Source organism: Pteropus vampyrus, unplaced genomic scaffold, assembly GCF_000151845.1.
Source record: "Pteropus vampyrus isolate Shadow unplaced genomic scaffold, Pvam_2.0 Scaffold1, whole genome shotgun sequence".
Taxonomy (NCBI): Eukaryota; Metazoa; Chordata; class Mammalia; order Chiroptera; family Pteropodidae; genus Pteropus; species Pteropus vampyrus.
In genome coordinates this window covers 26,239,148-26,251,615 of record NW_011888782.1, presented here as the reverse complement: position 1 = coordinate 26,251,615, position 12,468 = coordinate 26,239,148, and the positions used below count along the sequence as shown (strand labels likewise).

The 12,468-nt window shown below is 36.2% G+C and overlaps 1 protein-coding gene across 4 annotated transcripts in view; it reads left to right on the top strand.

The window, feature by feature from the left end:
- Nucleotides 1–9,905, top strand: part of MAATS1 (MYCBP associated and testis expressed 1) — a 69,245-nt gene extending 59,340 nt beyond the window's left edge. For 2 of the 4 annotated variants that reach the window (XM_023522893.1, XM_011374291.2), the window contains one exon: nt 6,331–6,530. The gene's annotated coding sequence lies outside the window, so the exon portion shown is untranslated. Of the gene's footprint in view, nt 1–1,065; nt 1,404–6,330; nt 6,531–7,208 lie in introns of those variants that run through there. The other 2 variants (XM_023522851.1, XM_023522870.1) reach the window with 2 other exon arrangements.
- The last annotated feature ends 2,563 nt before the right edge of the window (nt 9,906–12,468 follow it).

Sequence of the window (12,468 nt, the reverse complement as noted above, 5' to 3'; positions counted from 1 at the left end):
TATCAGTTTTATATTCCACATATAAGTGAAATCATATGGTTCTTGACTTTTTCTGTCTGACTTATTCGCTTAGCATGATAATTTCAAGATTTATCCATGTTATCAAAAATGGCAATATTTCATCTTTTCTTATGACTAATATTTCCATTGTATATATGTACCACATCTTCTTTATCCAATCATCTATCAAGGGACACTTTGGTTGTTTCCATGTCTGGGCCACTGTGAATAATGCTGCAGTGAACATTGGGGCGCATATATCTTTACAGATAAATGTTTTCAAATTTTGGAGATAGATACCCAGAAGAGGGATTGTTAGGTCATATGGTAATTCTATCTGATTTTTTGAGAACCTCCATACTGTTTTCCATAGTGGCTGTACCAGTTTACATTCCTACCAGCAGTGTATGAGGGTTACTTTTTCCCCATAACCTCTCCAACACTTGTTATTATTTGTCCTGTTGATGATAGCCATTCTAACAGGTATGAAGTGGTATCTCATTGTAGTTTTGATTTGCATTTTCCATAATAGCTAGTGAAGTTGAGCATCTTTTCATGTGTCATATGTTGGCAGTTTGCATGTCTTCTTGGGAGAAGTATCTGTTCAGGTCCTCTGCCCATTGGATTTACCCATTGACAAAAGTTAGCACACTCAGGAAAGCCCAAAGCTACAGTTTCCTATTCAGTATTAATAGTCCATTTATAATTCCTCCCAGCCAGATGTCAGTTATTAATCAGGAGTCATTTTACCTTAAGTAGTGTTGCTTAGTAACATAGTTGGCATTACCACCTGTCAGATACTAGGAGAGCAGAGCTAGAGAGTCATTTGAAAGTAAAATTCTCATGAGAAGGGGAAATGAAGTGAACAGTTTGCCTCTGACTTTTCTCTCAGCCCTCCCACGGTGAGGCACATCATTCACTGTTTTGGCCTGAGGGTATGCTGTGAGGTTAGGGAAGGCACCGAGGTTTAGGGGAAATTTGAGCCTGGCATTCAGAAGATTTGGGTATTGGCCAGCTCTGCCACTAGCTCTATAATCTTACACAAATAATTTCCTTTCACTTCAGGCTTGTCCATGCACAAGTGACCAAGAGACCCTCTGCAGGGGCATCTATAGAGATCTTAAGTCTCAATAAAAGAGGATCGTGGAAAAAAGGTTGAGATGAGGGGGAAATTAAGAAAGAGAGCAGAGAGAAAATTGATCGAGTTCTCTTAAATATCAAGCTGTGGCTATAAATCACAGCTAAAAAACTTTTGTTTTTAATAATGAAATAACCTCTGAAACCATTGAAGATAAAAAACCATGTATTTATGTGTAGTGTTAAATACTATCTATGTAATTCAAATTCAAGGACCAAAGCATTTTGCCTATCTTACTACTGTGAAAAAGTTAGGGTAGTCATTTTTTTTTACTTTTAATAAGATTAATAATTTACATAGTTTAAATTGAATACATCTGCTTTTACTTTTGAGTATAACACCTATTCTATGACATCCATGGTGAGCTGTGAAATCAAGTCAGAAGAATGTTTAAATGATTTTCTCTTTTATACTCAGTGAAAGTAAAATATATTTCATTAAAACCTATGTAAAGCATATTGTAATCATAAAATGTAGTTTAAAAAATCTAGTTGCTAGGCTAACTACAGATACTCAGCAAGGAAGAGCAACCAATAAATTAATAAAGTATCTTCTTAATAATTTATTAAGTGGCTAGAACATGATACTTAGTGGCACCCCATAGTATATATTACTCTCTTTTCCTTCTCTCAGAAGAAAGGAGGGAAGGATAGATGTGAAATTATTTAATAATGCTTAGAAAAAGGGGCAGTAAGCATGGACCATTGCTTAAAAAAACTTTTTTTTCTGAAGAAGACAAGTAGAGCTAACAAAATAGAAATTTCTGGGCAGAAATCTAGAAGACAAATTCAGAATGTTGACTCTGGCATTTGGAGCCACTTTTTTATAGAAAATATGGCTGAAAGGCTGAGCAATGCTTTTATCAGGTTTTTAAAACCAGGGGAACAAAAACTGGAGTCAAAGTTGAGGCCCTGGTAAACCTCTTCCACTTGAGGTGGGACTCCAAAAGGCTATGCCATAATTGTAAGGGTTAATTGGAAGTAAACCATCCCTCACATACTTTGCAGTTTAGCTTCTGATCGTCCGAATGATCCATAAAAAAAAAAAATCTCAATTCCAGAAATGGATTTAAGAGATCCTTGATTCTTGTTGCCCGAAGGAACTTGTCAGAAATAAAACTTAAATTCTCTTTGGAGAAACTTGACATCATCTTAGACCTTGGTTAATTTTTACAAACAATTTTTCATGTACAATTTCCAGAATACAATTGAGGATATCCACATGTATGAGGAGGCACAGCAAATATAAGCAGCAACAGAAATTACAGATAATAGAGACAGACCTAAAGGAATTTAAAATATTGGAAGTGTTAAACATAGATTTTTAAAATTACTAGTAAGTAATTTTACTAGTAAAATTACTAGTAAAATTAGGACTTCTAGTGTCCATTAGTGTGAGGAAATAAATTTCTGTTGTTTAAGCCACCCAATCTATGGTATTTTGTTATGGCAACCCGATCTGATTAAGATAGATTTTGGTACCAGGAGTGGAGGTCTGCTCTAACAAATGCCTGAACACGTGGAAGTAGCTTTGGGACTAGGTAATGGGTAGAGGTGGGAAGAATTTTGAAGCACATGCTAAAAATATGGGTCTTAAGGGCAGTTCTGGTGAGGTCTCAGACAGAAACGTGGAATGTATTATTATTGGAAATGGGGGAAAGGCAGTCCATGTTATAAAGTGGCAGAGAACTTGGCTGAACTTCATTCTAATGTTTTATGGAAGTTAGAACTTGCAAGCAATGAAATTCCATATTTAGCTGAGAAGATTTCTAAGCAAAGTATCAAAGGAGCAATTTGATTCCTTCTGACTGCTTATAGTAAAATGTGAAAGCAGAGATGAATCGAAGAAGTAATTGTTAAACAAAAAGGAACAAGAACTTGAAGATCTTAGCTTATCCATATTTCAAAAGATGAGAAAGAACACAAAGGATGTAGCTGAGCAGCTATTTGATAAAGAGCTTATGGGAGTGTAAGAGTAGGGATTCTGCCAATTTGAAATGAAAGTGTTGGAGACAGGATGAAATGAAGGAGACTGTCAGACTTCTTGGATTTGACAGGATGAGAAGATAGAGCTATTATGCTGCAAATGTGCACAATTCTTCAAGAAGAGGGAAAAATAACCCTGAAGGTAATTCAGAAATTATCAGGGCCACTGTCTCAGTTTCAACAGGTCAGATGGCCTCTGCTCAGAATCTTAAGGGTGGGATCACCTGTAGAACCCTACCCTAGCAGAGCTGTAGTGACAGGATCACCACAGAGAGCCATGAGGTGGGGACACAGCAGAGCTGAAGAAGCGGGGCCACCTAGCAGAGCTGTAGGAGTAATGCCGCCATTCCAGTGACCTGGAAGGCAGGACAATGAGCCAAAAAGGATTCATCTCAAGCTTTAAGATCCAACAGAATTTGCCTGACTGGGCTTTGGACTTACTTGAGTCCCATTACTCCTTCCTTTTGATTTCTCCCTTTTGGAATGGAAATATCTATTCTGTGCCTGTTCCACCATTGTATTTTGGAAGCACATAACTTGTTTGGTTCATAGCTACAGGAGAATGTTACCTCAAGATGAATCATACCTTGAGTCTCCCCTGTATCTGATTTAGATAATATTTAGATCAGACTTTGGACTCTAGACTTTAGAGTTGACATTCAAATGAGTTAAGGCTTTGGAGCTGTTGGGATGGAATGAATGTATTCTTCAAGTGAGAAGGATGTGAATCTTGGGGGGCAGGTGTGGAATGTTATGGACTAAATCATGTCACCGCAAAATTCATAAGTTGAAGCCCTAACCTCCATTGTGTTGGCATTTGGAGATGAGGATTGTGGGAGATAATTAGAATTAGATGAGATCATGAGGGTGGGTCCATCATGATGGGACTAGTTTCTTTATAAGAAGGGACACCAGAGAGTTTGCTCTCTGTATCTTTTCCTGCTATGTGAGGACATAACTAGAAGGCAGCTATCCACAAAATGTGTCGCAAAGCAAGTGTTAGCCATTTCAGGGTTTAAATCATGTATGTTCTCTGGTAAAAATGCAATGAAACTAGAAATCAATAATAAGATACATGTTTGGAAATTAAGAAATATAGGTGTAAATAAGTATTCATCAAAGAAAGTATCAGAATAGAAAGTCAAAAATATTTTGAACTGAAAAATAACAAAAATGCTGTATATTTATCAAACTTGTGGAATGCTGCTAATGTAGCACTTAGCTGGAAAATTGTAGTCTTAAAGGTGTTTATTAGAAAAGGTGAAAAGATTAAGCATCCTTTTAAAGAAATTAGAAAAATAACAGAAAATTAGATGCAAAAAAAAAAGTAAAAGAAGGAAATAAATAAAAATTACAGAAATTGATGAAACAGAAAATAGTCATGTCTTCTGATTCTAGGTAGGCTGTAATAGGTAGCTGCAATAATTAGAGGAAAGGATGGATTCACTGTAAATGTCATATTTTTAAAGACATTGGAGAGCTGTGGAAACAAAGGGGACTAGATGAACTAAAATGGTAGAGAAGTAAAGAGTTCTTCCTAAATGATCTGAGGTCACTGGCCATTTTCTTCCCTTGGGGCATTGGCCACGCCTGGGCATGAGCTGAGACTCAGGCTTGCCAAAGGCAGAGGGCCTAGGGGATATTAAGCCGCTTCATATACTTCCTGTACTGTCAAAATTAAAACTAGAAGCAAGATTTCAATTCCCACACATATTTATAGTGACTATATTTTCTGAGTTTAAACTGTATTTCCAGGACCATGTTTTTGACCTTGAAACAAGTCAAAGGAATTTCCGTATTTCGAAATCTGTTTAACCGTGCAATGAAGACATGCTCACCTAACCTTCAGTCGGAAGTGATTAATCTGCATTGTAATGACATGTTAAAAAAATTTCAAGAGAAGAATCTAATGGAATTCTAAAAGTACCTTCTAAGTAATAAATGTACACAATTAAAAGCATATGCTCATGGATAGATATTAGTATTGGTAGCACATATCTATGTGAAAGACATTTTCAAAGCTGAGATGAGAGATGTCTCATTACCTATCACCATTAGCAGGTGAACATGTGCAATCAATTTTGATGATTTGAACCTCAGACAAAATGTTATCTCTTAAATAAGAGTTCCATTCTTCTCATTAGTAGACATCTATTACAAAAAATATAGTCAATTATTGTTACTATATTTGAATTTTATCAATAAAGAAAACTGTGACAGTTTGTTTTCTCTCTTTTTCTTTGAGTACCTGTTGAATATCCTTGATTTTGTCTTTTTGGCCCAAAAGCCTAAAATATTTGCTGTCAGGATCTTTGCAGAAAAAGTATGTAAATCTCTACAGCAGTTAAAATGAATGAAGTAGAACTAAATACGACAACATGGATAAATCTTGCAGATATAATAAGGTTCAAAAAAGGCCAAAAGCAAAAAAAAAAAAAGTCTATTTATATAAAGTTCAAAACCAGTACTAAACTATGGTGTTTATGAATGTATAATTAGGAGGTAAAGATATAAAGAAAAGCAAGGAAGTGTTTACTGTAAAAATCAAATAAAAACAATAGTGATTACTTTCAGATGATAGGGAGAGGGTTGTGATTGGGAAGGAGTAAGTGAGAGCATATGGGATTTCTTGACCTAGGTGGTATTTACATAGATGAATACTTTACATGAATTCATTAAGCAGCACAATGGTTTTTTGTACTTTCCTGTATGTGTCATTTTCCATAATTAAAAGTTAGAAATATGTATGTATATGCACAAATATGTATATACATGCATTATGCCTGCAATATACCCAGACTATTTCTGGAAAGATCAACAAGAAATTGGTGAGTAGTTGTTGCTAGACATGGAAACTGGGGACTGGAGGTCAGACTAAAGGGAAAGAGACTGACTTTTCTCATGTTTATATTCTTCTGTAGTTTCAGTTTTTTAATGGTGTACGTATGTTAACTTTTCAGTTATAACCCAGTTAATGTAAAGTTTTTTTTAAGTGCTAGAATTTGGAAACCGAGACCGTGTGAGCCAAGAAACGTTTGGATCATGGGGCTCATAGTGGCAGATCTGGGCTATGTCTGGGGCTGTCCGACTTCAAAACCAGGGCTCTGTGTAATTGTATATCACAGTAATTTTTTAGATATATTGATCAGATAATGATTGTTTCTAAAAAGAGGACATAACCATAACCATTTGTGTTGTTTTTTACAGATTATGACCTTTTTTTTAAAGAAGCTGTACAAATCATCATAAATAATTCCAGTAGTCTGTGCTTCTCCCAAGATGTGCACCTCTTATGGGCTTGTCAATGTGCGATTCATAAGGAAGGAGATTTATTTTTCATAAACTCCAATAATTTAAAAATGATTTTCAGTAATAATAATCAAATGAAGGAGATTTATTCTCTTCAGTGTTTCCTGGGTACTCTACTTCAAGAGAAAATTTTTTTGTGTCTCATTTCAACATTTTGTTCATGAAGATATGCTGGCATGTTGAGTCCAACAAAAAACAATGTTACTGGATATTTCTTGAGTAGTTTTGGTTTGCTGTTCATAGTGTATTAGCATTATCTACCAAGGTTGAAAATATGCATATTCCATGACCCAGAATTTCACCTCTTAGATATATACTGAATAGAAAAGCATGAGTATATGTACCAAAAGTCATGATAAGAATTTCCATAGCAATACTATTCATGATAGACCCCAGACTGGAAACTGAAATGTCCATCTACATTGGAATAAAAAAATGAAGCGTGGTATGACACATAAAAAATGGCACAGCAACTCGCCATTGAGCTTTAGATCTAAGAAGTATAAGCATGCAACACCCAGAGGGAGGGTGATGTTGGAGAGCAATCTGTTGGTCTGTGTGTTGACAAGCATTAGGGTTGACTGCACCCTTCTTCATTTAAAGATCCTTGAATAGGAAAAACAATTTAAAAAATAGTAATAGTAATAGTAATAGTAAACAAATTAACGTGGGACTCATATAAAGAACTTACAAAAGAAAATGTATGTCACTCTTAGAAAATATCTCACTAAAGGAAGCAAAAGCTTCAAAAACTATCCTCTTGGTGTTTTTAATAGGAGGCAAAAAAGAAATGGCCTCAGGAAACTGAAACAGGAAATAAGAACAGAGGCCAAGAAACAGATGCCGGCAGAAAAGAAAGCTGGCTAAGATGAAAAAAAATACAGAAAGATTAAAAATCCAGTGACATCCATTTGGATGCAGAAGCCTCACAACAGAGAATAAAATTGGTATGTTGCTGACAAATGTGTTGTCACCCAATGTGGGATGGGAATGAAAGGGCAAAGAGATAAAAATGGCAAGGAGGTTAGCTCTGGATGACCAATCCCACAAGCAATAGGAATTCTTAAAGAATTTTCCACGATAAGGAAAATAGAAATAATAATCAAAGTTATAATAACGGGTTTCCTGAGCTGAAAAAAAATGCTTGACCATACAACCTTGAAAGAGTTTACCTGGTCCTGGGAAAACTAAGGCGGGGCAATTTTTCTCCTCTCAGGATCACTAACAGAAGAGTACTGTACAAACAAGGAGGCGATTGAATTTTATTTTGTTCCTTTAAAAATGCTAACCTGCACTGGATGAATTTATATTATTCACATGTGAATTGAAAAATCAGGAATATAGAATGAGAAGAAGCAAGTTAGAGATGATGGGACAGAAGGTGGGAGGAATAATGCTGTATACACAGCAGACTTCTTCAGTGAAGAGCCAGACACTATTTTAAGCTTTGTAAGCCAGATGGTCTCTGTTGCAGCTACTCAACTCTGCTGTTGTAGGGTGAAAACAGCCACGGATAACACATAAATGAATGAATGTGGCTGTGTTCCAGTAAAACTTTATTTACAAAAACTGGCAGCAGGCAGGAGTTGGCCCATGGGCCATAGTTTGCCCATTCCTGCTTAGGTAGCAGTGAACTAAAGTTAAAATCAATACCTGCTTTGAAAAAGGATTTAAAATGTCTTCTAATAAAGAGCATATAATGAAACTCAAAATAGAATATTTTCTTTAAAAAAACTTTACATAGTCTTCTAAACATGCTTTGTATTTAGACAAAAAGGAAAATATAAGGTATTACAAAATTCCCATTAGCTAATTGAAGATTACCAGGAGAGGGAAACATTTTTTCTGATACTGTCAACCTTCTAACTATAATGGCATGAATTTAAACACCCCAACTTTAATAACCTTTGTTCTTGAAAATGAAACACCGTGAGTGATGAGCCAAACTTATGTTTCAAGCCAAGTTATCATGGCAACGAGAGCCAAGTAGTAGATGAAGGATAGAGCAATACAGTAAATAGCAACACACAGTCACAATAAACTGATTTCCGAAGTATTAGAAAACTTTTCTTGCATGGATTCATAATCAGATATAGTGAATCCTTGTGCCACTTAACAAAGGCACTGCCTCTCTTCAAAATGCTTAAGAATAGGTAAGGTGAAATCCAAGCAGTGTGTAGTGTGGGCAAAGGATCTCTTTGGGATGAGAAACTGTTAGTACAAAATTGTTATAGATTCCAAATATTTGAAGTGCAGAACAATTATATTAAAAAGTCTGAGTATATGTTAGTTCAAGGGACTTTCCCACCACTAACTCTCACCCCCTCCTCAGTTCTAGACCATGGTACCCACTTGAGAATAGAATTGCACCTCCTAGAAGACTTTGAGTACTTTTATGCAGTACTGGAGGCTCACAGACCCAGTTACTAGTAGAACAGAGAATGCCAATGAGCATGGGAGTGACAGTGAATGGTCTCCAGCTGTGCTTACTATTGTGGAACAAAAGCCAAGCTAACACCCTACCAGTGCAGTGGCATGGGGGTTAAGAGAAGGCTCTGGAGCCAGATGGTCTGGATTGAAATCCCAGTCCAATGGCTTTGTATCATCCTCAGATGAGTTACTAAACCTCATGAAGGCTTAGCTTCCTCATGTCTAAAATGGCATAAGCATAGAATGTACATCATAGGGTTTGTGTGTAAAAGGCTTAGAACAGCATCTGCCATATAGCAAGCACCCCATAAGTATCAAGTATCTATTTTCACTATCGCTGCCGGATAGCAGCAAGAAAGACATTAGTGGAGCATATTTCTTGCTTTTAAGGCAAAGTAACTACACCTATCGCTATGTGACCCACTAGATGTCAGTCTCTAACCAATCAGATGAGTTTTTCCATCTCGCTCTGGGGAGAGAGTAAGGGATAGAATATGGATGTGCTGTCATCCCTCCCTCTCCACAAGTGGGGAAAGGCGAGGAACGAGTGCCCCGTGTTCTGAAGAATAATGAAGTATTGACAATAGGGCTTCCTCTCTACTAAACATCAAAGCAGTGGAAGAAAGCTGGATGTCCCAGAAAACTTACCTAAAACCATTTAAGAATGAGGCATCTTTTATTATAGGTGCCAAATGTTGAGAAAACTGGAAGAAAGGGAGTACAATGGTTCTCAACCATGGCTGCATATTAAAATCATCTGAGTACTTTAAAAATTGGTTCTTGGACCTCTCACCAGACCAATTAAGATATAATTTTTATAAGGGGCTAATATCCAAAATATATAAAGAATCCATATAACTCAATAGCAAAAATCCAAACAGTCTGTTTTAAAAATGGGCAGCAGATCTGAATAGACATTTTCCCAAAAAGGATAAATAGGTAGCCAACAGGTACATCATTAATCGTCAAGGAAATGCAAATCAAAACCACATGAGCTATCACCTCATGCCTATTAGGATGGCTGTTAGCAAAAAAACACAAGAAATGAATGTTGGCAAAGATGTGGCGAAAAGGGAATCCTCGTGCACTATTGGTAGAAATGTAATTGTGCAGCCACTATGGTAAACAGTATGGAGGTTCCTCAAAACATTAAAAATAGAACTTCTATATGATCCAGAAATTCCACTTTTGGGTGTTTATCTGAAGAAAATGAAAACACTAATTCAAAAAGATATGTGCAAACCCCGCCCCCCTCCATGTTCATTGCAACATTATTTACAGTAGCCAAGATATGGAAACAATCTGAGTGTCCATAGATGGATGAATGGATAAAGAAATTGTTGTATACATATATACAATGGACTATTATTCAACCATAAAAATAATGAAATCTTGCCATTTGCCATAACATGGATAGACCTCAAGGGCATTATGCTAAGTAAAAGAAGTCAGAAAAAGACAAATATCATATGATCTCTCTTATATGTGGAATCTAAAATGAAAACAAAACCTCAAGCTTGGTGATACAGAGAACGAATGAGTGGTTGCCAGAGGCAGGGGATGGGGTATGGGAGAAATGGGTGGAGGGGGTATAATTTTATTTTTTTTTTAAAAGAATCTATGTTGCAGATATATGACATAAGTTCGCTGAAGGGAGTTGGAGGAAAATTTTCCTAAGTAACTTAGGAAATGAGTAAGACTATAAGAATAAAGACTAAGGAACTGTACATAAGCACTGTACTGTAGTTAATAAAGTTGTTTCCCACGGGAGTACAGGTTAACAGTTCTGACTCCACTACACATGTATCCTGGAATTGAGTAAATAAGCTAACTGATGATGGATACTGTTTTTTTTTAAAAAAGGAAAGGAACCTGTAGAAGTGCAGTCAAGCAAGGGCATTATTTTAAAGCATCCCAGGTGATTTAATATTCATTCAAGGTTCAGAGTAAGAGAAACTTTTCCCAAGGAAACTGTCACTCCCCAGGCATTTACCATTCAGAGAGAAGACAGGTCTTCAGTGCACGTTTTAATGATATTTTATTTCTAAAGCCTCAAATATTCCAAAAACAAACAAACAAAAAATGTGGGAGGAAACACTGATACTGGCACATTCATAACACCTGTACTTCCTCTACCATAGCACATATCACACTTGATTATAATTGCCTATGAAATCGTCTCTCTTGCCAGCTTGCCTATTACCTCTGTTGGGAGGGCAGGAGCTGTGCCTCCTGAGTTCACTTGTGTTTATTCCTGGTGCCTGGTCCAGCCTCTGGCACATGGTAATCTCACAATAAATATTTATCGAATGAAATTATACATACTTAATGTTTGTAGAAGCAAACATTTGTGTGGTCTTGAAAAACATTTATGATGTCTTGGTATTTTATGCTACGAAATGGATTTTCAAGAACATAATTCAAGTTTATAACAATTTCTAATAAATAAAGATTTAACATTTTTTGATTCAACTGGTGAATGTTATCACGGAATTGAGTAAGTCATAAAGGGAGGAAGGGCCTTCTGTCTACATCCTGAAAGGAATTTGTCCTATTATCCATGTACAAACAACATTCAACAACTTAAGAAGCCTCCAAGAAAGGTTTTAGAGAAAATGCAGAAATGTGCTTCTCACTGTTTATAATAAAGGTTAACAATATTATATTAAAATGTGACTATAAAGTCTGCTTCCAATGATGACAGAAGAGGTCAGCAGTTTTTCACCAAAAGAGTATATAACTGGATAAAATAGTCAAAAACACCCATTTTAGGGCACTAGAAATCTACCAGAGATGGACAACAAATTGAAAACCTGCTAGAGATTCAGATTAAAACAGCAGAGATTCAGGTTAAAACTATTCTCTATCCTACCCCCACCAAGCTCAGTCAACGGGGGTGGTAGTCTTCAAATCCAGCAGCTTTGCTGCCAGAGAGGGAAAACTTGTTTCAGGGTGGGAAGGTGGGGTGAAATCTTTTGACTTTACACTCTGAAAGCAGTGAACTTGGTTAGAAATGAACAGGGAAAACCCATAGTTTTGTTAGCCCAAGAATGCAGTCCCAGTTGGGGTGAGCAGCAGATCAACCGGAAATTTAATGAAGAGATACTGGGAAGGTTGAGATAATTTCTCCATATATTTGTGGCTGACTGAGAATACTAAAGTTTAACCCAGACGTGGGAAGGATTGGAAAAACAAAACGCAGATGAGGCAAATAGAAAACAGATATCAAAATAGCACGCCTAAGTTCAACTGTAACATATTAAATATTAGTGGAGTAAACATTCCAAATAAAAGGCACAGATTGTGAAAATGGATTTGAAAAAGGCAAACCCCACTATATGGTGTTCGTAAGAGACATCTTTATAGAAACATAAAGAATGACAATAAATAGATGGAAAAAGATATACCAAGAAAATATTTAGCATAGAAAACTAGAGTGGTTCTATTGATACAGCTGGCAAAGAAAGTGTCAAGGCAAGGAGTATTACCAGAGATAAAGAAGAATGCTTCATAATGATAAAAGGATCAATTCATCAGGAAAACTGAAGAATCTTAACTTTTTATGACTGTAAATAGACAAGAAATCAGTGAAGTTATATAAGATTT